The sequence below is a fragment of the Sciurus carolinensis genome, chromosome 5 (assembly GCF_902686445.1).
Source record: "Sciurus carolinensis chromosome 5, mSciCar1.2, whole genome shotgun sequence".
Classification (NCBI taxonomy): Eukaryota; Metazoa; Chordata; class Mammalia; order Rodentia; family Sciuridae; genus Sciurus; species Sciurus carolinensis.
In genome coordinates this window covers 7,046,396-7,054,746 of record NC_062217.1, presented here as the reverse complement: position 1 = coordinate 7,054,746, position 8,351 = coordinate 7,046,396, and the positions used below count along the sequence as shown (strand labels likewise).

At 33.2% G+C, this 8,351-nt stretch overlaps 1 non-coding gene across 1 annotated transcript; it reads left to right on the top strand.

Moving 5' to 3' along the window:
• The first annotated feature begins 7,874 nt into the window (after nucleotides 1-7,874).
• Nucleotides 7,875-7,948, top strand: Trnam-cau (transfer RNA methionine (anticodon CAU)). The gene has a single exon. It is a non-coding gene; the product is annotated as a tRNA-Met (tRNA).
• Nucleotides 7,949-8,351: the final 403 nt, after the last annotated feature.

Genomic DNA, 8,351 nt, shown 5'->3' with positions numbered 1-8,351 from the left:
ATTACCAAATGTCCCTCTTGGAATTACTTTTCCCTCCATTTTTACAAGCCTGTGTGCTTTACAGGAAATTTAATTCATATGCTTTTTATTCATTTACACTTCAATCATCAAAACATTGGCCTTTTAAGGTGCTTTGATATTCATGAAGATTATTGAGACTTTTTGATAATTTTCAGAGCTCTTAAAAGAAAAAAGAAGAGGGAGTTTTTTTTTTTTTTTTTTTTTTTTTTTTTTTTTTTTTTTTTTTGCCCAGAATAAATAAAGATGCTGAGGAGTTCTCTTTGGATAAAGTGGATCTAAACTTATGCAGAATGCTCCTCAGAACCCTTTGAAAAACCCCTGAGGCTTCTGGGAGAGGAAGAGCTTGTGACATTCGGATCCTACCTGGAAGCACTCATGGGCCTTGGACCTCCTCATCCTGCTAAAAATATTAATCTGCGTTGCTGTGGATGCTGTTCTTGTCTAAGTTTATGTGTCCCTATTACTACTTACTCAATATTATCAATCATCGTATTGTACCTTATTTGAAAAGTGCTGAGTAATCCTTTCAAATTAACTTTTTACATGAGTTGTGAATTTGTTTTTTTCATGAAGTTATAAAATAAAATTACCATGCATTTTATATACCACCGATTCTTAAAAATCTCCCTCCACTGGTTTATATTCACGGTAGGCAGTCTTACTGCTAACATTCTATAAGAAATCATGGCCTCCATGTCAAATACTGCATGTTTTAAAGTTACTGTTTTCTTTCAGCCAACATTTTTTTATCATTAAATTGATTTTGCTCTGGATTCATCGCACACATTAAAAATACTTATAAGTGACTTTTCACAACTTCAAATCTTCTTTCTTTCCTCATGGTTCCAAAAATGAAACATTTGATCCTATGTTTACTTTATCTGGTCCATAAGGGTTGGCTGCTCTCAGTTCATCCCAAGAGTCCATTTGCAGATCAATTTTCCTTTTCGAGAAGGTTACTTGATCTGACAATTAATAGCCTAATTTTTGCAATTATCTTTTCTAAGAAGATCATATAGGCAGACTTTCATGTGATAGAAGGCTCTTTTCTTGGAAGTGTGTTTGCAAGCCGTTTCCTGTTGAACACCATCCAGAATTTATAGGGCTTCTGAATGTATGTTTACTTTTACATGATTTAAATTCTTTGTGGAAAAGCAAATGGACTTTTGTTTTTCTTTAGGTAATTAAAGACTCCGTTGTCTGTTTAAATGGATTAGATAGTCATGAGGTTGAGCTGAACCGAAATCTAATTTTTATGTTGTGTCTTCTTTGAAGTGTTGTTTGCTATGCGCTCATTAATGGGAAGGACTTTTACTACTTGAAAATTATCAATAAGGTCAACATGCACACCACTTAACCTTTGCCCTTATCTATGTGTGACTAGAAAACATCACAATTGTTCCTCAAATGTACATGAAAACATTACATTTGGAAGCACAATCAGTGTTCTATCAAAGTCTAACATAAATGATTAATATTAAGAGTAAAATATTAGGTCCTTTTAATAGTATTTTAAAAACATGATAAACCTATTTCATAGAAAAGCCTGAAAATTTGAAGCTGGTATTATTTTTAGTTTTCATAGGTCATTAAATATTTCCTGTATGTATTACAGTAAAGAAGCAACTTTGTCATATTTAAACTAAGTGTCTGAGATGTATTTAGGAGAGTTTCATGGAAGGACCACATTTAAATACACAGTGACTCAATTGTAGTTTTGTTCATCATTGTGCAGTACATTGAGGCAATAGATATTTTTTGTATTACCATTCTACTTTATTTTTTGTTTTTATTTTTGTATTCTATTTTATTTTTGTAACATGAGAAGCATCAACTTTTAAGTCATAATAACCTAGAGAGTTGGGTTTGAATGTCTGGATCATTGGCCACTTAATCTTGTTAAATAGTGTGCAATGTGAATTCTAAATTGAGTTATTTGGGTTGAAAAATAACTGTTGACAAGGCATGTGGCCTTTGGGGAATGTGTCTTTCATTGTCCTATTTATTTAAGTTTAATGACCAACGATGCTTCTGTATGTCTTCTAGTTGATGGAAAGCACTTAGGCTATTTGTCTGCAATTGAGATTGAGCATTTGAATGGATAATTTCTAGTAGATTTTATTTGTCCAGATTTGGTAAAAGATATATTGATATCATTGTAAAGTATGTGTATATTTTGAAAATTGTATATGAATCCTGATGGGGAGAGATTTATATTTGAGAAAGATGACTGTACTATTAAGTTGAATAAATATGTCTTTCACCTCAAATGGATGGCAGTTGCCAGTCAATCATGTCTCTCTTTAGCTGTTTGTACTTGGCTGGTGTATACAGAGAAAAGTGAGAAAAACCTGCAATTATTTCAGACTAAAAAAATTATCAGAAGACATTATTTCATTATGCTGCAATTGTGGTTGGCCCTCTCTCTGCCTCTCTCTCTCTGTCTCTCTGTCTCTGTCTCTCTCTCTCTCTCTCTCTCTCTATATATATATATATATATATATATACACACACACACATATATGCATATCCATATATATATGTGTGTGTATATAGAGAGAGATATAGATATAGACACAGATATAGATTTATATATAGATATAACATATCTATATGTAATTTAAGTATCTCCCTATATACAGATACATATCTATCCATAGAGATTTAAATATACCTAGATGTATATCTGTGTCATAATATATGAACAATTACTTTGAAAATGATGAAGATCATGCTTATTTCTGAAAACTGGGATCATTTATTAAGGAAGTTTTAATTTTAAAGCTGCATTCCATTAATGTGTCTGAGCTTTCAATATCTATAATGATCAAATGGCACATATTGCTTTATATCAATATGAATTTATAAATGAAAAATATACATATTATATTATTTAAAGTATTATCTCACAGAAAAGTACTTTTAGAATGTGTTACTCTAGATACCTACATAAATGTTTATAGAGTCTTAAAACTTTTGTTATGTTGATTTTTTCTTAGGTCCAATCACAAGGTATTTCTATCATTTTATGATGGAATATAGAAGGAATATTATAAAATAAGAATAATATCTTTATTTTACCACAGCCATTTATGTACATGTTTAAAAGCTTATCTAATAATGAATTCTTAAACTGCCTTGTGGAAAGGAGCTTTTTTATTCTGATAACTTTGCCTATTGCTGCTCTGCCTACACAAATGGAACCATATTTTCTGCAAGCAATTTTCAAATGTGCAAGCCATCTGCAGCCAAATGATTAGTGGGGGGGCAGGAGCACATAACCGGTGCTGGGTCTTCATTGACCATTTATTTCTGTTTTATTGTTTTAATTATGAAGACTAATTTTCATGGCGACTGTGATATGGCATTTGCATGTTAAAAAGTAGCCTCAAATATTCATGTACTTTTAAATGACACTATAATTTTGAGAGATAGTAATCTGAGATCAATTTGGGGAGTCCCTAAGTGTTACTGGGGTGAGTTTGTGCCACATGGTGGTGCAGAAACTTGAAGTTGCATTTCAGTGCTCACTGACTGTTACATGACAAGTAAACAAGTTTAATTGTGTTATTCACCTCATTGACTTTAATGAGTCAATAATAGATGTAATAGGCACCTCAGGACCAGATGGCATAGGGTAAAAAGTCCCCATGAAATACCATTTTTCCATCTCAAGTATCTGATAAATATGTTAACTTCCTGCACTGTGGCAATGGTTGACAATTCTTAGCAGCTGGTCAGTTACTCTACACTGCAGGGGTACCGGGTGCTGTTGATAGCTTAAGTTCTCAGTTTTACATTTGCAGAGATAGTGAGGGTGGGAAAAAGTCTTATTCCTGAAGTGTAATACAATAGCATCATAATTGAGAACTTGTATAAAATTCATATATTCATTTAAAAATTCAGAGGGAATGACCTCTAAAGGACTCACACCATCCAGTGTGCCATGAGCCGTCTTAGTTGATAAAGTGATGGTAACACATACAGCAAGGAAACTCCTTTGGTTCATCACAGTGGATTCTTCTTTGATCTTTATGGAAGTCTCCTTTTCAAACAGCAAGTATAGTGGTTTCTCTATTCAGGTGCTTAATAGCGTTCTTTTCTTTTCTTTTTTTTTTTTAATAAGAACAACCAAACATTTTCCCTTTGTGTAGTATCTAAAAGCTCATTCTTTTCTTAATGTCAAAATGCTACCTTAGCAACCAAGGAAACATTTTCTCTTGTTTCGTATAATTATATTTTCTTGGAAAGGTAAATAAATAATCACTTTGACAATTTAATATTACACAAGAACTCTTTCTTTTGGCAAAAACCTATAACCCAAAGTGGCACTAATCCATATTCAAGAATTTATATCATCTCATGGACATCATCCCATTTATTGATTTTTTAATTTTAGTTCTTGCACTTTAGAAGTCTTGTTAAGGAAGTCATTTGTACATTTTTAAAAGTAATACCATGTACAATAATATCGATCATTTTCAAATACTTAGAAATACATGTAATAAAATGTTCTATAACCTCTACACAGTTATTAATGCAATATATTTGAGATACAATTTTTAAAAATCAAAAGAGAGGCATGTAATATATTTTGGAAGATTTATATTCTAAGAGTATTTTTGTCCCAATCTAGTGTATAGTTTAATAAATGGAGGAGCCACCCACAAGTAGTATTTCATGGAAGGTGGTAAGCTGATTCAAACACTTGGATAATCAAACAAAGAGCCACAAATAGACAGGACAATTCCGGAAATTAGAACATGGGAGGAGAGTGTGTGTGCGTGTTGTGGGGGTACTGGGATTGTACCCAGGGCCTGGTGCACCCTAAGCAAGCACTCCTTCATTGAGTTTCCTCCCTATCCTGGGAAGGAGGATTCGCACTACCAGGCTTAAGTTGTACCACTGAAACAACAGTAGTGCAACCCGTATGATCCTGGGCAAATGTAGACCATGCTCTTGCAGTGGAAGAGAGCCCAGGACCAGTGAGAAGTCCCGATGCACACCGGATCTTTTGCTGTTGATGAAGCACCATGAGAATGATCTCTCAAAAAGGCATTCTGGGCAGTGGTTGACCAGCTTATTTGGTACTGGTCATGTCACTATGTATACTTTACATAACAAAATTATTTTCAGTAATATACTTCACCTGAAATTACTTTAAATATAGCTTAAAGGAAATAAAGGCATTGATGCTGACATTTTTAAGCTGAGTTTTGTCATTTATCATTACCTCATTATAAATAAATGAATATAGAAATATAAAAAGCATATCTTTAATTACATTAATGTATTATTTTTAAAAATTGAAAAATTGGAATTCGTATATTGGTCTGTCACAGTAATAAATAATAACGTTACCATTTCCATTTTCAAATCTTATTTCTGGAAATTGGTCAATGACTTTGACAAAATTGAACATGACATATTCATGCTCAATATTAATTATATGTGAATTATCAACCTCTCTTTGCTCATGGTTGATCAAAGACATTATTAGAAGTCAGAGTAAAAGGCTTCTTAAAATATAATTTACATACTAAGTTCACCTTTCTTGAAGTGCACAATTGGATAGTTTTCATGAGTGTAATATACTAATTCATGGCTGTTTTCATTTAACAAACATCCCTGAATAAATATGCTCTGTATCATCCATCAGTCCTTTTTCTTTTTTTTCCTTATTATTTCAGTATATATAAATACAAACATTTGCTTATTCACTTACTAGGTGAAAGTTGTTCCATTTTAGTTTTTACTTTTGGGGATATGATAAAGCTGCGAGGAACATTGACCTCCAAATCTTTTGTGGACATATGTTTTCATTTTTTTTTTTTTTTTAGTAAATATCTAGAAGTGGGATTGTTACGTTATATGGCATGTATTTTTAATTTAATAAAAATGTTAACTTGCGTTCCAGCCTGACTGTACCAGTTCATACCTCCATTAGAAACATTCAAGTGTGTTCTGTTTGTTCCACTTTCTTATCAGCACTCTTACTCTCAATACCATTGTACTTTAATTTCTTTGTTCTAATGGCTAATCACATGTGTCTTTCTAAATGTTTATATGCATGGTGTCGTTTTGAGTGAAGGGTTTAGTAATTTAATCGTTTGAAGAACTGCATTGTCTTATTGAATAATAAGAATGGGAATTCTTCACATACTGTAGATATACATCCATTATATAAATTTCAAATACTTTCTTTCTTAGGACTTTAACTCCTTAAAGGGTAATCTGAAGAGAAAAAACATTAATTTGATGACTCAAATTAACATTTTATTTAGAATATAGTCAGAGAATACTTTTAACAAATTTTATTTTGAAGTGTATTTCAAATATTGCCATTGATATGCCAATTTTTGGAAAAAGTTTAAGAGTTTAGGATGAGAGAAGCAAAGATTAATAGCAGTCCCATTTCAAAAGATTCCTGAAATAATATAGTCCACGATTTGGTTTATTTAGAATTGATTCTAGATGTAGTTAAATGTTAACACAATCAAAATATTTCCTTTAAAATATTTTATCAAAAGATATATCATAAATTCCCATGTCATTTTCTGCAACTCTTAGGGAAAATGAAGAAATGATGTTTACTATTTGCACAATTTGGTGTATTGCTTTGGAAATAGGATCAAAAGTGAGCAGCTCTGCAGCATTCTTCTATTGTGGAGCACTTCTGATGCACTATTTAAACTTAAGAATATGTGATGCCACCAAAAATCAAGGCAGACTGCCCTCTGAGCAAGCTTGACACAAGTGGATTATGAACAAACTCTGGTGATGCTCTCAGGTCTGTTCATCTGCATGTGGCAAAAGGTCAAATCAACCTCCACAGAGAATACAATAGGAAAACGTGCTCATTTGAAGGGTGTCCACTCTCACATGTAAAATGATAATTTGAACATTTAAGATCCAATTGTAACTGTGCTAATAGATCAGAATCTAAGTCAACACCAGGAAGGACAATTTTTATTATTGACATTTGGAATTGCTGGCACATGGTAATAATACAGTTTAGATCTGGAATGAACCCCCCAAGCTCATGTTTTGAAGAATTGGTTCCCAGTGCAATGCCCAGGAATGGAGATTTTGGCAAATTCTTGGATCATGAGGACTCTGACCTCATTAGAGGATTAATCTATTTGATGGATTAATAATTTGAATGGACTACTGGGAAGAGGTGGAAACTGTGGGCAGGAGAGACATAGTTAGAGGAAGTACGCACTGGATGGGTGTGACCTTGACCTTGGGGACTCTATCTTGTCACTGGCCCCTCCCCCACCTCTTGTACTCTTTCTCCTTTGAGCAGCTTTCCTCTGTCACACCCTTCTCCAGGGTGATCCACTTCACTGAGGCTCAGAGCAATAGAGCCAGGTGACTGTGAACTAAAACCTCTGAAACCATGAACCAAAATAAACTTTCCTTCCTTACGTAGTTTATATCAGGTGTTTCAGCCATGAGACAAAATGCTGACTCACACAAGGTTATTTGTAACACGCATTATTGACCACACTTATAACTGACATAAAGTTGACAAAATGTATAAGTATCTGGGTATTTAAACAAACATCTATATTCTCCATATGTATAATGTGTATTCATATATATTGACATATATGCATATTTATATGAAAGATATGTAAGATGTACATAATATATATAATATATATGTGAAGAGAGAACAGAGAGAGAATGTGCATATATACAGTACAGACGAACTGACAGAAAAATAAGCAAGAGTCTAGAATAAAGTACACAAAATACCAACTGCCACTAAACATGTGAAAAAATGTTCAACTTCATTATAAACAAGTAAAGACAAAACCCCAACACATAAGCATAAATTCTGGAGTTGGGGATATAGCTCAGTTGGTAGAGTGTTTGCCTCATAAGCACAAGGCCCTGGGTTCAATCCCCAGCACCACAAAAAAAAGGAAAAAAAAAAAAAAAAAAAAACTAACAAAATACATCTTATCTAGGATTTTGTTCTTCTGGGTGTTATTGGGACTGGAAACAACAGTACTGCATCAATTTTAGTTCTCCAAATTGGATAATCGTGTTTTGGTTTGTAAGGGAATGTCTGTATTTTTCAGCAAATGGATACTGAACTATTTAGTGATAAAGAGGATCTCAAAAAACCAAAGGAGGAATGATCTCGCTGATAAGCAGATGATGACACATAATTGGGGGGGGCAAGAATGGAGGAAGGAAGGACTGTATAGAGGGAAAAGAGGGGTGAGAGAGGTGGGGGGTAGGGAAAATATAACAGAATGAATCAAACAACATGACCCTATGTAAATTTATGATTACACAAATGGTATGCCTTTACG